The sequence below is a fragment of the Loxodonta africana genome, chromosome 23 (genome assembly GCF_030014295.1).
Source record: "Loxodonta africana isolate mLoxAfr1 chromosome 23, mLoxAfr1.hap2, whole genome shotgun sequence".
NCBI classification, from domain to species: Eukaryota; Metazoa; Chordata; class Mammalia; order Proboscidea; family Elephantidae; genus Loxodonta; species Loxodonta africana.
Window position 1 is genome coordinate 70,255,280 of NC_087364.1, and position 22,999 is coordinate 70,278,278.

At 38.0% G+C, this 22,999-nt stretch overlaps 1 protein-coding gene across 11 annotated transcripts in view; it reads left to right on the forward strand.

Moving 5' to 3' along the window:
• The window catches only part of P2RY1 (purinergic receptor P2Y1), a 339,516-nt gene that overhangs the window by 207,118 nt on the left and 109,399 nt on the right, over positions 1 to 22,999 (forward strand). The gene's annotated exons all lie outside the window — the stretch shown is intronic.

Consider the following 22,999-nt stretch of genomic DNA (forward strand, 5'->3'; position numbering starts at 1 on the left):
TTCCGTCAAGAACTTTTCCTTTGCATTCACTACTTGGCTAACTGTTTGGTACAAGAGGCCTAGCTTTTGACCTATCTCAACTTTTGACATGCCTTCCTCACTAAGCTTAATCATTTCTAGCTTTTGATTTAAAGTGAAAGACGTGCAATTCTTCCTTTCACTTGAACACATACAGGCCATTGTAGGGTTATCAATTGGCCTAATTTCAATATTATCGTGTCTTGGGGTATAGGGAGGCCTGAGGAGAGGGAGAGAGACGGGAATGGCCAGTTGTTGGAGAAGTCATACACAATGTTTATCGATTAAGTTCACCATTTTATATGGGTGTGGTTCATGGTGCCCCAAAACAATTACAATAATAACATCAAAGATCACTGATGACAGATCACCACAGCAGATATAATAATAATGAAAACATTTGAAATATTGAGAGAATTACCAAAATGTGATACAGAGACGTGAAGTGAGCACATGCAGTTGGAAAAATGGTGCCAATAGACTTGCCCGACGCAGGGTTGCTACAAGCCTTCAATTTGTAAAAAACACAGTATCCGTGAAGTGCAATCAAGCAAAGTACCATAAAAAGAAGTATGCCTGTACATTTAAGTTTCCTCAGCTGAAAATTAGGGAGACTAGCGGTTCTGCCTACTTCAATGAAAGAGTGGCTCTGAGAATGCTTGGTAAATATATAAACGTTATTTGTTATAATCATTTTAAGATATGGGCATTGATAAACTTATATATTAACTAGGAATGCATTCGCAAATATAAGGTAACATTTTATCATCGATTGCAAAATTGGTGCTGTAGACTAGTGCTAGAAACATTCATGACCCGAAATTGGCCTGCGCCACAGCTGCCAGAAAGGGGTTCATGGAGCCAGTGATTTTAGTTGATGTTTTTCCTATCTCAGTAAATATCATCACCGTGGAAGCATATTTGATACCTTTGTTTCTCTCAAACCCATATCCAATTCGTCAGAAAATCTTGTTAGCTTTACGTTCAAAATTAACCTCCAGTCTTATCACCACTTCCACCGTTAAGATCTTAGTTCAAGTGTCTGTAATCTCTCATCTGGCAAAGTGCAGAAGGCTCCTTGCTGATTGACTTAGTTATCTAATGCTGCTATAAGAGAAATAGCACAAGTGGATGGTTTTGGCAAACAGAAATTTATTCTTTCATGGTTTAGGGGCCTGGAAGTCTGAAACCAGGCTTCTGGCTCAAGAGGAAGGATTTCTCTCTCTGTTGGCTCTGGGGGATAGTCCTTGTCATCAATCTTTCCCTGGTCTAGGAGCTTCTCAGCGCAGGGACCCCTGGTCCAAAGGATGCACTCTGCTCCTGGCTCTTTTTTCTTGGTGATAATAAGGTCCCTCTCCTCTCTGCTCGATTTTCTCTTTTATATCTCAAAAGAGATTTACTCAAGATACAACCTAATCCTATAGATTGTGTCCTGCCTCATTAACATAACTGCCTCTATTCCTGCCTTGTTAACATCATACTCATTGCCATCAAGTCAATTCCAACTAATAATGATCCTATAGGACAGAGCAGAACTGCCCCATAGGGTTTCCAACGAGCGGCTGGCAGATTTGAACTGCTGACCTTTTGTTTATCAGCCAAGTTCTTAACCACTGCACCACCAGGGCTCCCATCAACCTCACAGAGGTTTGGATTTACAATACATAGGATAATTACATGAGATCACAAAATGGCAGACAACCACACAATACTGGGAATTATGATTTAGCCAAGTTGACACACATCTTTGGGGGACACAATTCAAACCATAACACTGGTCCGCTTGCGGTTACTTCTGCATCTCTGTTAATTATTCTCACAGTAGCCAGGTGACTCTTAAAAACTTAAGATCTTTTTGTTTCACTCTCTCTCCTGTTCCCAATGTCCTAACTTTCTGGTAGCTCCCATATATTTAGAATAAACCTTGACATGCTTACCAAGATCTATAGGCTCTTTAGCACCTAGCCAATGGCTGCCTTTGCAACCTCACGTCCCCCACCTCTCCCCTCAATTCACTGGCTCCAGTTTCATCCTCAGTGTCAAACTCAAATATTCCTGAAACCTCAGAGTCTTTGTGCTTCCTATTCCCCGTGCCTGTGCCTGGAATATTGGATTCTACCTTATAACAAATACAAATACAAAGAAAACAATTCCAGGTGAATTGTGAAAGGCAAGATGATGAAGTGTTAAAAAAACAATATAAGAGAATGACTTCCCCACTTGGATAGGGGAAAAAAAAATCATTAAACAGGGCTCAAAAAACACTCCCTATGAAGGAAAAGATCGATAAATTGGAGCACGTTAAAATAAAGAACTTGAGTTCATCAAAAGAAACCATTAAGACAGTGAAATCAGTAATCATTACAGTGTGCATTTTTCTTGTGTACACTTTTCTACATACATGTTTTGTTTTATGCTCTTGCACACACACAAAATTTAAAACCTTGGAAGGGTGGTTGGCAGTCACCTGGACAGGCAGTAGAGGGGGATGTTGTAAGGAGACAACACAGGACCTACAGTGCTCCTGGGAGTGGAAGGGACAGCATGATGGAAGACCAGGAAGGGAAGTGTGGATGAAGCGTAGAGAATGAGGTGAGGCACCCTAAAGTTGAGACCAGAAGGGCAGCAGGACCCTGCCCTCGCAGGGTATATAAACTGCTGAAACACACAGTGCTATCTAGCTTACGTGTGGTAGATTATCTTTAAATAACTCAATCTATTTATTCTTAATATTCTCTTCAGAATGTGCTTCTTTTGTAAAAGCTTATTACAAGAAGTTAATGCATCATTTTTAAATATAGTTCTACATTTTTCTGAGCATTGAATAGAACAAAATCACGTTCCTGTGAAATCTGATTAAAATACCAGATGATAAAAACCCACAATGCTGCTTTTACATGCTGAGTAATTAGTTCATGTTTTATCATCTCCAGTACAGATTAGAGAGAACAATAGCAGTTTAAGTATTAAACAAATTAACAATGAAAGCAATCACTGAATTTATGGTAGACTTTGGCAGAGAAGAACTCACTATTTCACACTCATCAAAACCTGTGAGCTAAGATGATACCAACGTGAATAAAAATGCTATACCATATATAGTTATCTTTTCCTAATGTCAGGAATGTCCATTTGTTACTGCTGGAAATAAACCCATCATAGTTTCTAAGTATCTTGACTTTGAGCTTTAAAATAAAAGCAACTCGTTGTTGTAAATATTTAGCCAACAATTATTAAACACATCAGCTCAGCGTGACTATTCCAGCTGGAAGAGATTTCTTGCTGCTCAAGTTACTGTATAAACTGTTCTTTAAGTAAGGTCGAGAATGACAGGGCTGATTATCTCTGCTCCTGGTATTCATTACATTCTCACAACGCACTTGCCCTCTGAAGTCTCCATAATGGTAGAGCTAAAAGGGGTCTGCAGTTAAAGTTTTCAGGTCATTTACATCACCTGAATTTTCATTTGTGGGACTTAATAAAGCGGAGCATTCCTTTCACAAAGTGGAAGACTTTATAGATGCAGGTATTTTGTGACTGGATACGTGGAATGGTACACGTTTAGTTTAAATCCAGCCCATTTGCCTGCAATAGGGCTCCTTATATGTAGTGCTAACATCTTCTTGCCTTGATTCCTTACCACGTTCTGTATTTCACAATGCTCAAAAATAATATTCCAGTGCACTTATGCAATATCTCCTCTAAATACCTTCCAAAGCATCCTTTTTAATGTGCATTCTTACATGTTTTTGTTCTAAAGACACCACCAGAAGTTTAATATTAAAGATACTTGACCCATTTCCCTATAAGAATACCCATCTCAGAGACTACTTAAAAAACACCAAAAAATAAACCCTCAAACATGTTGCTGTGGAGTTGATTCCAACTCACGGTAACTCTAGTGTATCAGAGTAGAACAACTCTGTAGGGTTTTCAACATTTCTGTGACCTTTCAGAAGCAGATCACCAGACCTGTCTTCCAAGGCACCTCTGGGTAGGTTCAAACCACCAATATTTCGGTTAGCAGTTGAACGCTGAACTGTGCCACCCAGGGACGTCTACTTAAAGTATGTTGTTGTTGTTAGGCACCACTGAGTTGGTTCTGACTCTTAACAACCCTATGTTCAACAGAACAAAACGCTGCCAGGTCCTGTGCCATCCTCACAGTCATTGCTGTGTTTGAGCCCATTGTTGCAGCCACTTTGTCAACCCACCTCCTTGAGGGTTTTCCTTTTTTTCGCTGACCCTGTACTTTACCAAGTGTGATGTCCTTCTCCAGGAACTGCTCCTTCCTGATAGCATGTCCAAAGTACCTGAGATGAAATCTCGCCATCCTTGCTTCTAAGGAGCATTCTGGCTGTACTTGTCTTCCAAGACAGATTTGTTCATTTTTCTGGCAGTTCATGGTATATTCAATATTCTTAGCCAACACCATAATTCAAAGGCATCAATTCTTCTTCAGTCTTCCTTATCCATTGCCCAATTTCTGCATGCTTATGAGGCACCTGAAAACACTGTGGCTTGGGTGAGGAACACTTTAGACCTCAAAGTGCCATTTTTGCTTTTTAACACTTTATAGAGGTCTCTTGCGGTAGATTTGTCCAATGCAATTTGTTGTTTGATTTCTTGACTGCTGTTTCCATGGGTGTTGATTGTAGATCCAAGTTAAATGAAATCCTTAACAACTCCAATCTTTTCTCCGTTTATCCTGATGTTGCTTATTGGTCCAGTTGTGAGGATTTTTGTTTTCTTTATGTTGAGGTGTAATCCATACTGAAGGCTATAGTCTTTGATCTTCATCAGTAAGTGCTTCAGGTCATCTTCACTTTCAGCAAGCAAGGTTGTGTCATCTGCATAACGCAAGTTGTTAATGAGTCTTCCTCCAATCCTTCAATATATAAAGCAAATATCTAAATCCTTAATCCTAAAAATTTAAAGTACCATAAAATAATGAGTTTGGAGCTATTATCACACTTCTGATGTGAATTTCCAATTATGGAATAATATATTTTTTTAAGAATTAAAAATTGCACCCTATTTATTTCTTAAAATAAACCAAATATAGTAGTTACTGCATTTGCTGATTTTTTTTCTCTTGGTGTTGATGTTTAATAATTAAGCCATCTTTGTTCCATTCCACTTTCCAAGAACTTGCCTCATTATCCAAGCTTAGAAAATGAAATTTTAATTTAGGACATGCTCCTCAAGAAATAACCACTGTTTCCTCTCATATTATGTATTGCCACCCCAGATGTGAGCCAGATCTTCTAAATACTTGAGGATGTCGTAAACACATTCCCAGTTAGCAGTCATTTTACGTTGCTCACTAAAAATGAATGAAAACAAATACAGTTGCCATGTATAACTAGCCTCTCCCTAACTCAATCTCAGTTTCCGCAGCCGTGGTGTCAGCTGCTCTCAACGGGTTGTGTTTCCATAAACCAAACCAAACCCATTGCAGCTGAGTCGATTCCAACCCATATCAACCCTATACGACAGAGTAGAACTGCCCGCACAGGGTTTCCAAGGAGCAGCTAATGGATTCGAATTACTGACCTTTTGGTTAGCAGCCAAGCTCTTATTTCTCATGGGCCTATGAAAAAGGAGAATGTATAAGTGGTTGAGTGCAACCCATTACTTCTATGAGATATAAGGCAAAAAGACTTAAAAACTAAAGTGTATAAAATGCATATCAGTGTTCAACACACTTGGTCACAGGACCATATTTACATCTTCAACCTATTTAACATACAGCACATAGCCCTAGTCTTGCATGGCTGGTGTTACATAGAGACAAGAATATGCCTGTGAATAGTCATCTTGGGAGAAGTGGAATAAGACGATGAGCTATGCTGATAGTTTGTAAGGCCTAATGTTTTCATACTTTCTCCATTGGTTTCCTAGGTCTGCTGTTTCAGTGGCACAAATTGGGTAGGTTGAAAAAATAGAAATATATCCTTTCACGGTTCTGGAGGCTACAAGTCCAAAACTGAGGTGTCAGTAAGGTTGATTTCCTTCTGGAGTGCTCTGAGGGAGGGTCTGTCCCATATCTCTCTCCTGCTTCCTGGGGGTTACCAGCAATTCTTCGCATTCCTTGGCTTGCAGCAGCGTAACTCTAATTTATGCCTCTGTCTTCTCACAGCCATCTCCCTTCTGTGTTTGCTCTGTGTTTCTTTTCTTATAAATACACTAGTACCTTTGGATTAGGATCCACCCTATTCCAGTATGACCTCATGTTGACTTTACTAATTACATCTGCAAAGATCCTATTTCCAAATAAAGTCACATTCCTAGGTTCCAGAGGTTAAGACTTCAACAAATCTTTATGGGGGACACAATTCAACCCATAACACTTTTCTAAGGGAATCTCATTTATACAATTGGTTTGGGGAATTCTGACTCATAGGGTAGCTTAGGCTATGCTTAAATACAGGACCCCTAAAAGCAACAGAGCTGCAGAGTCAAGGCTTTTCATAGAATGAATGTGGCTCCAACTGGCAAACGCCAACATAAAAAGCAGCTACGGAGCTCCTTTGCAGACCTCTGTCCTTTGTACTTTACTATTTGCTTTATCTGACTGTTCCTCTAGGCAGACTGTGACCTCTTTGAGGGTAGCGGTCGCAAAATCTCAGGGCTGAGCACAGAGCCAGTTATATGCAGTAGGCATTTAGCAATTGTTCCAATGCATAAATGATTAATAAATGAAATTTTAAAGAAAATCTAACTTAATAGTAAAATAAATATGAAGATTAATGGAGCAAGGAAGAAGGCCATTGGTATTCAAGAGGTACTAAATCCACAAATACATAAAAGCATAGAGAAAAGGAGTCGGTTTAATTTAGAAAATAGAAAATAAGTTAATGGGAAATAGCGTTTGGGTTATTTGAAAAAAAGTTTTATCAATCATTGTTTCAAAATAAAAATTGCAGGTAGGATGCAATGGATGATATCCTTATATATTACTTGGTCTTGTTAGGTGCTGTCGAGTCGGTTCTGACTCATAGTGACCCTATGTACAACAGAACGAAACACTGCCTGGTCCATTCACTCTAGCAGCATTTTAATGGATAGAGTCCTGTTGGGGAATAATATGATAACAAGAATCAAGAACAGCTCTTTGCCAGACCAATTTCATATCTGAGTAGTGAAACTAAAGGAATAAAATAAAGTTTGGAGAAAAAAAATTCAGTGAGATATTCACTGCAACATTATCTAAAATAATGGGAAAATTTAAGCAACTGCAATGTCCATCTCTAGAAATTGCTAAGTTAATTATGGCATATCAGTGTATTAAAATATTAAGTGGTTTTCTTAAGATGGGAAATTGATATTTATGTAGAAACAGAGTAGCTATGTGCCATGGTGGTAAGTAAGAACAGGAGAGGTCAAACTGTGGCCACGTTGAGACGGCAAGTAGGAGAATATAAAGCCTCCCTACTGCCAGAACTTAGAATCGTTTGTTGGAGAGATAAGAACACTTTTATTTTGCGAGTTGCTATGGCTGTGAGAGAAATATCTTTCGTTGGAGTTACGTTAATGTCGCTTGTATTCTCATTGCCCTCAGGTCGATCCCAACTCATAGTGACCATATAGGGCAGAATAGAACTGCCCCATGGTGTTTCCAAGGAGCAACTGGTGGATTCAATCTGCTGACCTCTTGGTTAGCAGCCAAGCGCTTAACCACCGTGCCACCAGGGCTCCAACAATATTATTAAAATGGAATGAAACAGCATAGATACCTTCAAGAAAAAGAGAGGAGGGAAACTTCCTGGTGCTTCCCTCATCTAACTCAAGAGGAGAATTGCTACAGAAATGATGTGCATCTTAGATCCAGGTGTAATGGATTGGGCAAGGGGTGGGATCCTGGAGCTTGAGCACTGTTCTCATTGCTCCATCTACGACATGTGTGAACTTGGGCGTGCCTCCCTGGGCTTCAGTTGTTTGAAAAACTGAGACGGTTGGACGTACTTGCTCATTCAGATTATTCTGTGTATATATAATATTTGTTTATGGTATAGGTTTCCTCTTTTTGAAGCAAAGATTGTGGGAATTCAGCTCAGTTATGTTGGGCTCGTTATCAGAAAAGAGTACCTGCTAGAAAAGGACATCATGCTTGATAAGGTGGAGGGCCAATGAAAATAAGGGAAACCCTCAATGAGAAGGATTGACACACTAACCATAACAATGGACCCCAACATACCAAGGATCTAAGGTCACCTTGAATAGGAGCTGACTGGATGGCAATTAACAACAGCAGTCCTCTCATGGCAGCATTGTTATATTCTTTCTTTCTTTTTATTTTATTTTTATCAGAAAGTATGAAGACTGGGGGAAGATGTCTGTTAAGCAGTGAAATGATTGTGATCCCGGACTCTTGAGAACTCCACCTAGGGAAAACAACACCCCAACTGAAAGAGCAAATGTCCATATTAGGAGCTTCAAAATAGCTAGGAAAAAAAAAGCTAGGAGATGCTTGTAAATCAGGCCAAGAAATAGGTGCTTACAATGCAGTCCTTCCATCAGGTAGCCTCTCCCCAGCCGTGCGCACAGGCACGCCTCTCCCTGGCCCTCAGTCTCTGCCCTGAGGCCCTCGGCTTACTCTCTCCTTGGGCCGTGAAGTCCACCAGGCTGTCTCCTGCTGCGGAATCTCTCTGCTGCTGGTCTCTCCTTCCTTGGTGGCGGGGGGGGGGGGGGGGGGGGGGGGGGGGGGAGGGTGCGGGGAGGAAGGGCTCCTCCTGTCTGCTCAGGAATTGGCTCTCTTTTAAGGTAAAACTGACCTTTTCACAGTCCTGCCTAATCTCCTGAGTGGGAGTTACAAGACCATGGCTAGAAAGGCCACACAGAAGTAATCAACGGCACTGCGGCACTATTTAACATCAACAAAAGGCAGCTTTCACCACCAAGGGTATTAGGATTAATTAGAATATATATTCACTTTCTGAGTCAAGTTGACTGACAATTTCAGTACAGGAATATTCTCAGACTTAACTAACAGCATTACAGCCTAAAAAAATGTGTCTTTTAAAACTTATAACATGCAATTTATAGTCAAAATTTTGTTCTCTTTCTTCTTTGCAATATATGCTAACAGATAACTTTCACCTGTTGTCAGTTGCCTGACTATATACCAATACATACATACCTGACAATTCATATATGTGTACATAGATATACATTTGACAAATGCTTACCTATGGGAGATATGTATATATATATATATATATATATATATATATATATATCTCCAGAGCTCTGGTGGTGCGCTGGTTAAAGCACTTGGCTGTTGACCAAAATTTTGGAGGTTCAAACCCAGCAGCCACTCCTCGGGAGAAAGATGTGGCGGTCTCCTGTAAAGATTTACAGCCTTGGAAACACTATGGACCAGTTCTACTCTGTCCTACAGGGTTGCTATGAGTCACAATCAACAACAGTGAGTTTATATATATATATATATATATATGCTCTTATTTGGGAAAATATATAAATACATATTATATATATGTATATGTATATGTATATGTATATGTATATGTATATGTATATGTATATGTATATGTATATGTATATGTATATGTATATGTATATGTATATGTATATGTATATGTATATGTATATGTATATGTATATTTCTGCCAAATAAGAAACTAAAGAGCTTAGGAATTAAATATTTTAAAAACATCTTTACCAAACTTCCCTTTTCTGTCTTATTCATCTCAAATGAAGTCAAAATTGATCACTGTCTTTAGCTAAATAAATTAAAATGAAATATAATCATCCTTTTAAAATATGCATTCTAACTGAGCAGTGAGAGACAGAAGTCTTTTTGTTAATATTAGGTACAAAATGTGCCTGAGAACAATTCATGGATTAGCATAATTACAGTCTTTTGTTAAAAGTCAAAGTCGATTAATTTCTTCTAAAATTCCCTATTAATCTGAAACCACTGCTAAATCATTATTCTTATGTGGGCTTCTAATGGACCTACCTGATGTCCTTTCTGAATGACCCGTAGGAAGGGTTTGGCAAGACTGTATTTAGATCTTAGTAATTCTACATTGAGTTACTCAGAAAAACATTTTTTAGATAGGGAAAATGGTTCAAAAGTCTGTAAGACTTGCCATTCTCAAAAAAATTTTTTATTTTCAGCCTTCTGAACTTCTTGATTTATTATGATTAGTTTAAATTTTTAATTATTGTTGTTGCAGTTGTTAGGTGCCATCCAGTTGATTCCAACTCATAGTGACCCTGTGTACAACAGAACTAAATGCTGCCTGGTCCTGCACCACCCTCACAATCATTGTTGTGCTTGAGCCCGTTGTTGCAGCCCCTGTGTCAATCCATCTTGTTGAGGATCTTCCTCTTTTTCGCTGGCCCTTTACTTTACCAAGCATGGTGTCCTTCTCCAGGGACTGGTGCCCCCACCCCACCCCCAATAACACGTCCAAAGTATGTGAGACAAAGTCTTGAGTCCTTGCTTCTAATGAGCATATAACATTTATATAAGGCATGTAATACCAAGTGTATGATACTTAGTATATTATATTTTTCTATAATCTCTATTATTAATCAGTTACTATACATTCATTTTTCAACAATATCTACTTCAAATCACTCGTTTACAAATGCATTTTATTTCTATATAATTTACATAGTATATTTTTTTAATTGAGAAATCTATTACCCATTTAATAGATATTCACCCATTTAAAGTTTATAATTCAATGGCTTTCCTATATTTATGAGGTCATGCAACAACACCGGAAACCCTGGTGGCATAGTGGATAAGTGCTACCTCTGCTAACCAAAAGGTCCGCAGTTCGAATCCGCTAGGTGCTCCTTGGAAAACTCTATGGGGCAGTTCTACTCTGTCCTATAGGGTCGCTATGAGTCAGAATTGACTCAACAGCAGTGGGGTAGTGGGGGCAACAATACCACTATCTAATTTCAGAAACCTCGTATCGATTAGCAGTTGCTTCTTATTTCCCCATCACCCCTAGTTCATAACAAACAATAATCTACTTTCCATCTTTAGGGATTTTCCTATTCTGGATGTTTTATATAAATCTGATCATGTAATCTGTGGCCTTGTGTGTCCTGCTTCTTTCACGTAGCATAATATTTTCAGAGCTCATCCCTATTGTAGCATTTTTTAGTACCACATTCCTTTTATGGCTGAATAATATTTCTATGTATAGATGTACCCCAATTCATTTATCAGTTCATCAGTTATAGGCTTTTGGATTGTCCCTACTTTTTGGATATCGTGAATAATGCTCCTATGGGCATTCATGTACAAGCTTTTATGTGAATATATGTTTTTAATTCTCCTGTATATATACCTAGGTGTGGACTTGCTGCGTCATAAGGTAACTCTGTGTTTAACTATTTGAGGAACTCCTTGACTGTTTCCCAAAGCAGCTGCGTCATTTTACATTCCCATTAGCCACGTATGGTAATTCCAAATTCTCTGCATCTTTATCAACACTTAAGTGTTGTCTGCCCTTTTTTTTTTGGTTTTGTTACGTGCACCACAGTGAGTGACAAGTGATATCTCATTATGGTTTTCATTTGCATTTTCCGAATGATTAATCATAGTGAGCATCTTTTCATGTGCTTACTGGCCATTTTTATATCTTCTTTGGGTAAATGTCTATTTAAATCATTTGCCCATTTTTTAAATTGGGTTGCTTGTCTTTTAATTACTGATTTGTAAGAGTTCTTTATATATTTTGGATTATAGACCATTATTTGGTATATGCTTCACATATATTTTCTCCCATTCTTTGGGTAGTCTTTTCACTTTTTGATAATGTCCTTCGAAGCACAATTTAAAAAAAAAATGATGATGTCCAGTTTATCTATTTTTTCTTTTGTTGCTTATGCTTTAGGTGTCATGTCTAAGGAACCATGACCTAGTCCAAAGCCACCAAGATTTCTTCTTATGGTTTCTTCTGTGAGTTCTATAGATTCAGATCTTACGTTTACATCTTTGAACCATTTCGAGTTAATTTTTGTATATGGTGTGAGGTAGGGATCCAGCTTCATTGTTTTTCATGTGGATATCCAGTTGTTCCAGCACCATTAGTTGAAAAGACCATTCTTTCTCTCATTAAATTGTTTTGGCGCCCTTGTAAAAAAAAAAAGAAAAATAAGTTGCCCATAAGTATATGTATTTATTTCTTGTCTCAACTCCATCCCACTGATCTATGTGTCTATCCTAATGCTAGTACTAAATAGTTTTGATTATCGTAGCTTTGTAGTAAGTTATGAAATCAGGAACTGTGAGTCCTCCAACTTGGTTCTTTTTCAAGATCGTTTTGGATATCCTGCATCTTTTGGACTTCTCTATGAATTTTAGGGACAGCTTGTCAATTTCTGAAATAATGACAGCCGGGATTTCAATGAAACCCTGGAGGTGTAGTGGTTAAGGATTGCATTAAATTGATAAACCAGCTTGGGGAGTGTTGTCATCTTAACAATATTAAATCTTCTGGTCTATGAACATAGAGTATTTCTCCATTTATTTAGATTTTTAATTTCTTTCAATGGTATTTATAGTTTTCAGTGTACAAATCTGTTACTTCTTTTGTTAAATTTATTCCTATTTATTTTAATGTATGTTATTGTAAATGCAATTGTTTTCTTCATTTCACTTTTGGATTATTCATTGCTACAGTATAGTAATATAAGTGATTTTTGTACATGAATCTGTATACTGCAGCCTTGCTGAAATCTTGTATTAGATTTAATAGTTTTTTTTTGTTATTGTTATTGTTGATTGCGTAGGATTTTCTACATAAGCAATTGTCTCATCTACGAATAGAGATAATTTTACTTCTTCTTTTCCAATCTAGGTTCCTTTTAATTCTTTTTATTGTACAATTTCTCTGGCTAAAACCTCCAGAATGACATTGAATAAAGTAGTGAGAGTGAACATCTTGGTCCTGTTCCTGATCTTAGGGAACATGTTTTCAATCTTTCACTATTAAGTATAATGTTTGCTGTGGGTTTTTCTTAGGTACCCTTTATCAGGTTGAGGAAGTTCCCTTCTACTTCTAGTTTGTTGAGCATTTTTATCATGAAATGGTGTGCACAAGTTACAAGCTGTCAGTAAAAGAGTACCTTGGAATCATATACATGATTATATTATTTTGCTACTTAATAGTCCCCATGTGTTTCCAAGTGCTTCCAGGATAAACTCTAAGCTTCTTAATGCAAGAGTCCTTCCCATTATGACCCAAGTCTGGCCACTCATATCAGTCACCACATCTGAACTTACAATCCACAGGCCAGTCATACAGAACTCCTTGCTCTTTCACAGAAGCACCGTATTCTCCCATACATCTCTGTGGTTGTGCATACACTGTTCCTTTGCACAAAACAGAAACTTCCTTCTTTTCCTGTCAAACTCCCAATTTCCTTCAAGATACCACAAGTGTGTTAGTTTTTTGTTGTTGTTAGATGTTCATCCTATGGCTTGCTAACTCTCACTCAGTGAAAATGTATAAAATATATATAGTGTAGATATGTGTGTGTGTGTGTATGTGTATATTCTAGCATACTCTGTACTCTAATAATCCATTTAATTGTCTAACTCCCACTAATCTGGGGATTTTCTGATGTGATACTTACTTTCTCATTTTATTTCCATTTTCTAGCATGCTAGATGGCATATAATAAGTTCTTAAGTCAGAGAAGTTACTTTTAATATCATCAGAGCTAGCTTCTGGACAATGACCAAATTATAGCTTACTTATAGAAATGCTTTTTTTTTTTTTTTTACCATCAGTTGGCCTATAGCAGAGGTGTTCAAACTTTTGGCATTCATAGATAATTTAATGGGTTTTTGACACACATCCAAACCACAAAATTTGGATACATTTTTCAAAGACATATCACAATTTCAAATATTAAAGCATAATATTTTAGAAATTAGCATCAATGATTACACAGATTATAAAACAACTTCAGTGAGTGGGAGAGTACTATAGGCAACCTTGCGGTAAAATAGCTATAAATCTTGAAGATGAAGAGCTTGCACTGAGAGCCAACTTCTACATCATCAGTTTCCTGAGTCATAATGAAAGGAGCCCTGGTGGTATAGTGGTTAAGCTCTTGGTTGCTAACCAAAAGGTCAGTCTTATGAACCCACCAGCCGTTCCATGGGAGAAAGATGTGGCAGTCTGCTTCCACAAAGATATATAGCCTCGGAAAACCTGTGGGGCAGTGCTAGTCTGTCCTACATGATGAGCTGAAATCTACTCAACAGCAACGCATTTGGTTTTGGTTAAGTCATAATGGTAATGTATCAGAAAAGGCAGCATTTGTTTGGTTAATCACTAATGTGGTTCTAGACGGTTGGATCATAAGACGTTTTACTCAGATTTCTCATCATACACTACTTTTTGTTATGTTAGAAGCTAGGACACAAATATCTCCCATTCAAGAATGTTTGAAATAGAGGCTGATAGACTCCTCATCCTCTCTTTGATTATAGTCAACTCTGAAAATTATTTTTTAACATTGTATTGCAGCAGTGTGTAAGGTTTTAATATATACTTAATAATATCATCTCTTTCTGTGACAAGTGTAGAAATTTTTCAAGGGTGGAAAAGAATCAGACATTAATGATGGAGATATTTGCTTTTTTTTTTTTTTTTTGGAAGACACTTTAATGAGTATACTTAAGAGTAATACTCTATGTTTCCTGCCTGAAGTGATAGATTCAGGTTATCTAGATGATGAGCCTATGCTATACGACAGTGGTTAGTGTCTGGCCCTGGTGTCAGATTGCCCGGGTTAAAATTTTGGGTCCACCATTTACTCTCTGTGACCCGGGACAATTTGCCTATCCTTATTTTAAAAATAGAGATAATAATAATTTCTACCTCAAAGGATTTATGAGGAATAAATGAGGTAAAATACGTAATACATTTTGGAGACTGCCTGGCATTTAATATGCGTTCAATAGCAAGTGGCCAAGCAGAGGATATGGGAAAGAAATACTCTTTAGTTTCAGTCTCTCACTTCCTGCCTGTGCTTCCTATTGGTCAACGCCAGTGACAAGCCAGTGGAAAACCTTGGGGATCATCAGAATTCTGCCTACCACAGTCTCTAACACTTTGATCATGTTTGCCATACATTAGTCATTCCATCCTTGCTTTATGGTTAATTCATTTCTTTCTTTCTGTTCTTCGTGAGTTTCTTGAGGATAGAGGTGTCTTTTTCATAACTGAATCCCAGTAGGGCTATAGTAAATATTATCAAATTGGATAAGTACCATAATAATGATACATACTCAAGGACAGAGGATCCCAGTAGGACTATAATAAATATTGTCAGATTGAATAAGTACCATAAGAACAATACTAGTCAAGTGCAGAGGAATTTAGGGGAAGGAGAAGGCTTTTAGAATAGGTAGTATTTTTGAAGGGACAATAAAGACAGTTAATTTCTTTTATCCTCTATTTTCACTTTTTCTTACAGCTTATCCAAGTTTTTTTATTTTTGAAAAACAGGTATTATAGAAATATTTTCTCTTTGTAAGAAAATGCTCAAGCGATACATAAAAAAACAAAAAACCAAACTCATTGCTATCGAGTTGATTCCGATTCATTGCAACCCTATAGGACAGACTAGAACTGCCCTATAGAGTTTCCAAGGAGCGCCTGGTGAATTTGGACTGCTGACCTTTTGGGTAGCAGCCGTAGTTTTTAACCACTATGCTGCCAGGGTTTCCAAGCAATACACCAGCATGGAAAATAGAAAATTTTCCCAAAATTCCACTCTCCTCATCAAAGATAACTACTTTTAATAAATCGGTGTGTCTTTTACTGAAACCTTTCTCTATACATTTAACACATGTGTGTATGTGTGTGTAAGCATTCAATTATATATCTATGAATCCTTATTTTATACAATTTAATTACTATTTTCTACTGCAATGTTCTGCGTCTTACATCTTTCAGTAGAAAAAATATCTTGGGGATCTTCCCATGATTTAGACAGTGCTGCAATGAACTCATTTGTACATGCATTTTCATGAACATTGGAAAGCGTATATCTTCAAAATTTCCTAGAAATAGAATTGGTGGGTTAAAACTTATGCACGTTGTAAATACTAACAAAACTGGAAGAATTTTTAAATAATTTCTTTGCTTAAGATTTTCTCTTGAAGTATATCCTTCAAGCCTCTATCAATTTATAATGAAATAGCTAGGTAAATAAAAGTTTTAAGTGGCCAACTATCTATCTCTAGAGAGTAATGATTGAGGTTAAATAAAGGTACAATGCAGATTTATTATTGGTAAATTGGTATTTTTGATGTTATCTATTTATCAGCTTGTTCTTCAAAAAAGCACTTAAAATGCCTCCCGAAAACCAAACCTGTTGCTGTCGAGTCAATTCCAACTCATAGTGACCCAATAGGACAGAGTAGAACTGCCCCATAGGGTTTCCAAAGAGCGGCTGGTGGGTTTGAACTGCCAACCTTTTCGTTAGCAGCCAAATGTTTAACCATCGTGCCACTAGGGCCCCCCAAAAGAACTTAATGCCATGTAAATTGCTATGTTACAAAGACTTAAGGAAAGGATGAAGGAGGATAAAAACGGTAATAAGTAAAAATTGTAGCTGATCAATCTTTTTATACCAAGGATAATATTTACCTCAAGTAAATATGAAAGCACACACGTGCCAAGAACCATGGTAATTACTGAGACTATGGGGTTGAACAATGTTAGGTCCCTGCCTTTTAGAAACTTAATATTTAACAGACGACCTAAAGATATCTCAGCTAAAATATGAATGTCTAGATCGGATTCCCCAGCAGCAGAGGCTGATGCAGGGAGTTAAGTGCTAGATTGAGGGTGTGCTCTTAAGAAAACCTATCAGGGAGGAAGTGAGACAGGATAAGGAGGGGAAAGAACAGAGCAAGGATGTGGTTTCAGGTAAAACCCAGCCTTACACTGATCCACAAAGGGAGGGTCTGAAGCCTAAACCACAACACGGTGGTGTCAGTCTTTAAGTAAAGGGGCTGATCTATTGTATCTTTGTTTGAGTCAGTGACTATTTGTGGGATAACCCAGAGAAGGAGGCAGCTCCCATTAGCTGAGAACAACTCTCCTGACAATGGTCATCTGTGAGCCCATAAAAACCAGCATTTGCAGCAGTTGTTAGAGGAATGTACCAGTCAGGTAAAGAGGAACTCAGAGAACCACCACCTTGTCTAGTATTAGTCCTATCGAGTCGTTGTCTAGTATAAGGAATAATAAATTAGGGACCTGTGGCAGACAGAGTTTTCCAGACAAAAGGGAGAACATATGCAAAAGTCCTGAGGAGACAGAGAGCATGCCCGACTCTGAGACCTGAGATAGCTTGGCATGGCTCGGGCCCACAAAAAGGTCCCTGAAAATATGAACACTGTTTACTTTTAGGCCAGCGTACAGCAATTCATGGACTCCTTTCTCACCACCTCATGGAACCAGCCTTGCCATCTCTTACAAGCTCTTCTGAATGTCTAATATTTCACGGTGGCTACCTCTGTCATTCAGTGTTAACTGGAAAATATTTGGATTCCTATGGTGTTCTTAACATCATCCGGTATTCTGACTTTATCTCCAACCATTTTTAATGATTTCTTTCTCACTTTTGATTATCTTGATTGTCTAAAGCTGGATTGAGCTAAAAGTAAGTGGTATGTATGCCGTAAAGTCTGTTTGTTAAAAAGTAGTCTGTATGTTGAATGTATATGTTTGTAAGTGGGCTGCCATATTGTTGAAGACAGTTTTGGCTTCCCTGTGGAACAATGATCCTCCACTGCTCCAGAGTATTCTATACCACTAACCTAGGGTACTGCTGGGGATTCAGAAAAATTCAAAGCGTGGTAGGGGCTTAAAAGGGGAGAAATTTGCCATTGCTGGTTTTGAAGATGGAAGGGACCGTATGGCAAGGAAAACAAGCAGCATCTAGAAGCTGAGAGTGGTCCTTGAATGACAGCCATCAAGGAAACAGGGATCTCAGTTGAACAACCACAAGGAACCAAATTTCGCCAATAGCCTGAATAAGTTCTCAAACAGATTTTTCCGCTGACACTTTGATTTAAGCCTTTGACATCCTGCGCAGAGAAGCTGGCCATGCCATGCCTGGATTTCTGCCCTACAGAATGATGAACTAATAATTGAGTGTTGTTTTAAGGCACAAAGTTCTTGCTAATATGCTGTACAGCAACAGACAACTAATACCAGGATATTAAAAAAGGTAATTAACTCAGGCTTGGGAAGATAAGAATGATTTGGAGAAATTAAATTTGAACTGGCCCTGGAAGGATGTTTTTTAACACTGGATAATTTGGGAAGGGCACTCAGGCTGGGAAGAGAAATACAAAAAAAAATAAGCATGTTGGGTGTAACACACACGTACACACACACACAACTGACAAATGCCATTTACAAATATAGATACAGATACGAAAAATAATATATTAGTAAATTAAACACAGAAATATGTTGGAAAAGTAAAATGTCTATTATAGGAATAAGATTATTTAATGCTATTTTTTTTTTAATTTCGTTCATATAAGATAACATCAACAGTCAAAAAAAAGGGAAAAAATCATACAATCATCTCAATACAGAAAATCAATTGATTAAAAAATAGCATTCGTTTCTGATAAAGTTGGCATATCAACATTAAAAGAGTGCTTCATCATCATCATCACCATCACCACTGTCATGGATTGAATTGTGTTCCTCCAAAATACCTGCCAGCTTGGCTAGGCCATGATTCCTGGTACTGTGTGATGGTCCACTATTTTGTCATCTGGTGTGACTTTCGTATGTGTTATAAATCCTACCTATATGATGTTAATGAGGTGGGATTAGGACTCAATGTACAAGATTAGGTTTTGTCTTAAGCCAATCTCTTTTGAGATATAAAAGAGGGAAGTGAGCAGAGAGACATGGTGGAACTCATACCATCAAGAAACAGGAGCCAGGAGAATAGCACATCCTTTGGACCCGGGGTCCCTGCAGTGAGAAGCTCCTCGACCAGGGAAGATTGATGACAAGGACCTTCCCCCAGAACCAACAGGGAGAGAAAGCCGTTCCCTGGAGCTGGCACCCTGAATTCAGACCTCTGGCCTCCTAAACTGTGAGAGAATAAACTTCTTTTTGTTAAAGCCCTCCACTTGTGATATTTCTGCTATAGCAGCACTAGATGACTGAGGCAACCACTATCATCATCACCAACACCATATATAAGAGCATTTAATGCCAATCATTGTGCTAAATTTTCATATGCATGTATTGCTCCTAATAGTCCCCTGAAACAGTAACTATCTACCAAGTTTTACAGATGGGGAGATGAGGGTTTGAGAGGCCATTCACTCATGGACGTGTGCCTTTGAAGTGGTCTGACCTGTGCACTTGATTTTTACAAGCAAAGACATGGACTATGTGCAGAACACTCAACTCTTTATCTCTCTCTGGGAAAACTTAAGTCCGCAAATCCTCTCCCTCTATCCTTTAAAAGTAGTTACACAAAATGGAGTACTTGCATGAAAACAGATTTCTGAGTCCCATTAGAAAATAATCCAATGCTTTTTATTGTCTACATTGAACCTCACTCAAGATAAATCCTACCTACTCCTTTGGTGTATTTAAGAGGTTGAGATGCCAAAGAGTTTGGAAAGGGCCGGGGTGAAAGCCATCCCAAATATTGTCCGGGAAAAGCCATCAAATCTCACTTTTGTAAAAATGAAGGAGGAACCAGTCTTCCTTTCCTAATCCTAACCCAGGGGTTCTCAGTTGTGTGCTGTTAACATTTTGGACCCAATATTTTTTGTTGTGGGAGTTGTTTTGTACACTGTAGGATGTTTAGCAGCACCCGGGTCTCTACCAGTTAGATTCCAGGAGAGCCCCCTCCTCCCACGCACACTCCAGTTACGGTGACTAAAAATATTTCCAGACACTGCCAGATGTCCCCTGGGGAATAAAATAGACTCCTGTTGAAAACTACCACCCTACATAATTGTTGGTTAGAATATTAATTTCAACAAGTCTATTTTTTATTTAGTATACCTGATTGTGTAATTTCTAGAAAGAAATTGGCAAATTTGACAAATAATTGGACGTGGTTAAGCATCTTGCCACACAATGTAGATCTCTAGACCCTTATTAGTGATTTTTTTAATGGCCTTAATATCCACAAAAAAAACAAACAAAAAAACCTGATGGCCTTAATATATACGCCATAAATTTGTTTTTTTTTTTCTTCCCCCGACATTGTTTTATGTTAATTATTATGCTGCTAATTAACTGTCCAGTTTCCCCATCTGCTTCTGCTGACATCTTGATTTGATTGGCAAGGAATATCCACTAATCCTCTTGTCGTTCTTAATGTGAATGGCTTCAGCCAGACCTAGAAGTTTTACATGTCTGGAGAAAGAGTGGCCCTGTCTCTCTTACCAGTAACTCAGCGCTGCAGTTGGTTCTCTCGGTTTTCAAATCCTTCCCAGTGGTTTCCATCTGTAACAAGCCTTCCTTTCTACCCTGAGTGCCCAGGTATAGGGCAAGAGAAATAATCTTACCTTTCAAAAGACTTGGAAATATGAAGAAACTGCCCTTCTCTAAGGACAGTCAAGCTTCAGTATTAAGGAGAAATTGCATTAATTGTGCGTTTTGTTTCTGTTTCTGTGCTGTAATTCCTCTTTTTTTTTTATTTTTTACAAAATACCTACTTCACAGGGTCATCAAGAAGACTAAATAAAATTGTGATAGAATACTTTGCTTGTGGCTCCCGAAAGACTTTAGTTAATTAGCAGTATTATTATGTATTTATATATAAATCATCTTTTAAAAGATATGTACATTCTCCCCACAATGTTCTTGGGTTACCTACTCTATATGCGATGCTGAACAGTCCTGAGTTTCTGCATGCTCACTGTTTCAATATTATAAAGCTTTTAAAAAGAAATGACAGCACCTACTTCTGTGGACAAGGCCATTCGTATAAGTTCTCCTCAATAAGCTTCCATGTATCAATTTAGAGACTGGTTTTATTAGTTCTTAAAGAAAATCTTTTGAAATTTAAAGAAAGCATTCGAATCTAATTTTTTTTTTTTCCTGCCAGCTATTTAACATATGCGGTTATATTAAGGCTATAGCTGTATTAAACAGAAGGTTGAAATATAAGTCAGGGCTCAGTTATAATTTTTTTCCACAAGCAAAATTATTTCTTTCCTAATATTTTCTTTTTTTTCTCATAATGTGTTTGGGTAGTACTTTTCACAAAGAACAATGAATAATTTCATCATCTCTATAATCTCTTGTTTTGTTGAGGCTCAAATCCAGTAATATGGAAGAAATAGATGACTCTCCTACTGAGAACCAAAGTGTTCAAAAAGTCTGTTTGTACTTGAAGGATACAGTGATGCCCCCTGAGAAATTAGTTATTCAGTGTGGTAGTCATTGCAGGAAAGAGCAGCTCACTGGGACAAATCTTGCTTTTCCTGTGAAACAGTGCAAAATTCAATTTTTGCATGCAGAGGAACCGGCAAAAAGGCTCAGATGTGTGGGCTTCACTTTGGTTTGAAATCTCTTTGCAATCTGCACTCACTGTCGGACAAAACATAATTTGGTAACAAAAGACTTCAAGGAATGATACGAATTGGACTAAATCACCCGTCTGTGCCGCCAGCAGCCCAGATGTATGTTGAGGTTGTGGGTAAAAGCTTGAAGTGATTTCTTCTAGCCAGAACACAAAGTTCAGGTTTCAGCCCTAAGCTGGTGGTATACACAGCGATGCCAGGTCTTTGCCCTGCAGAGCCTCAAGTGAAATTCTATAAGGATGGGTGTCTGTGCGAATGCATTTATTTTCCTACCATTGCAGCCATTCTAATTTTTGCAAAATTTGACCCGTGTGTTTACAACTATTGATTACTGAAATTTAGCTGAAGTTGCTCCTTTACTTCAGGAGCAAAATGTGAAGTTCACAAAAAGGAATATTACTTTTTGAAACTTCAGCCATAGAATCATAGAGTGTCTTCCAGCGATTCTCAAAAGGCATTCCACACAGGGCTAGTCATGTGACACCTGACAGTTACTTCCTGTTGACAAGTTACGTATTTAGAGGAAAACATCTGCCTGGTGGGCTTACTGACGTACCTATTTTCCTATTTTTTCTAAGACAAACATTATTTGCTGTTTGGTGTGTCAATACGTGTACTTCTTAAATTGTTTATCATGACATGAAACACGTCTTTCATGCTACAAATTCTTCTTGGAGAATGTTGTTGTTGTTAGGTGCCCTCAAGTTGGCTCCGTATCATAGAGACCCCCTGTATAACAGAATGAAACACTGCCTGGTCCTGCACCATCCTCACAATCATAGCTATGTTTGAGCCCATCGTTGCAGCCACTGTGTTAGTCCATCTCTTTGAGGGCAATCCTTTTTTTTTTTTTTTTTGCTGACCCTCCACTTTACCAAGAATGATGTCCTTCTCCACGGACTGGTCCTTCCTGGTAACATGTCCAAAGTACGTGACACTTTGATTTCTTGACTGCTGCTTCCATGAGTGTTGATTGTGGATCCAAGAATAATGAAATCCTTGACAACGTCAATCTTTTCTCCATTTATCATGATGTTGCTTATTGGTCCAGTCGTGAGGATTTTTGTTTTCTTTATGTTGAGGTGTAATCCATACTGAAGGCTATAGTCTTTGATCTTCATCAGTAAGTGCTTCAAGTCCTCTTCACTTTCAGCAAGCAAGGTTGTGTCATCTGCATAACGCAGGTTGTTAATGAGTCTTCCTCCAATTTCTTCTTCATATGTAGTCCAGCTTCTGGGATTATTTGCACAGCATACAGTTTGAATAAGTATGATAAAAGGATACAACCCTGACACACATCTTTCTTGATTTTAAACCATGCATCATCGTCTTGTTCTGTTTGAACAATGGCCTCTTGGCCTATGTACAGGTTCCACA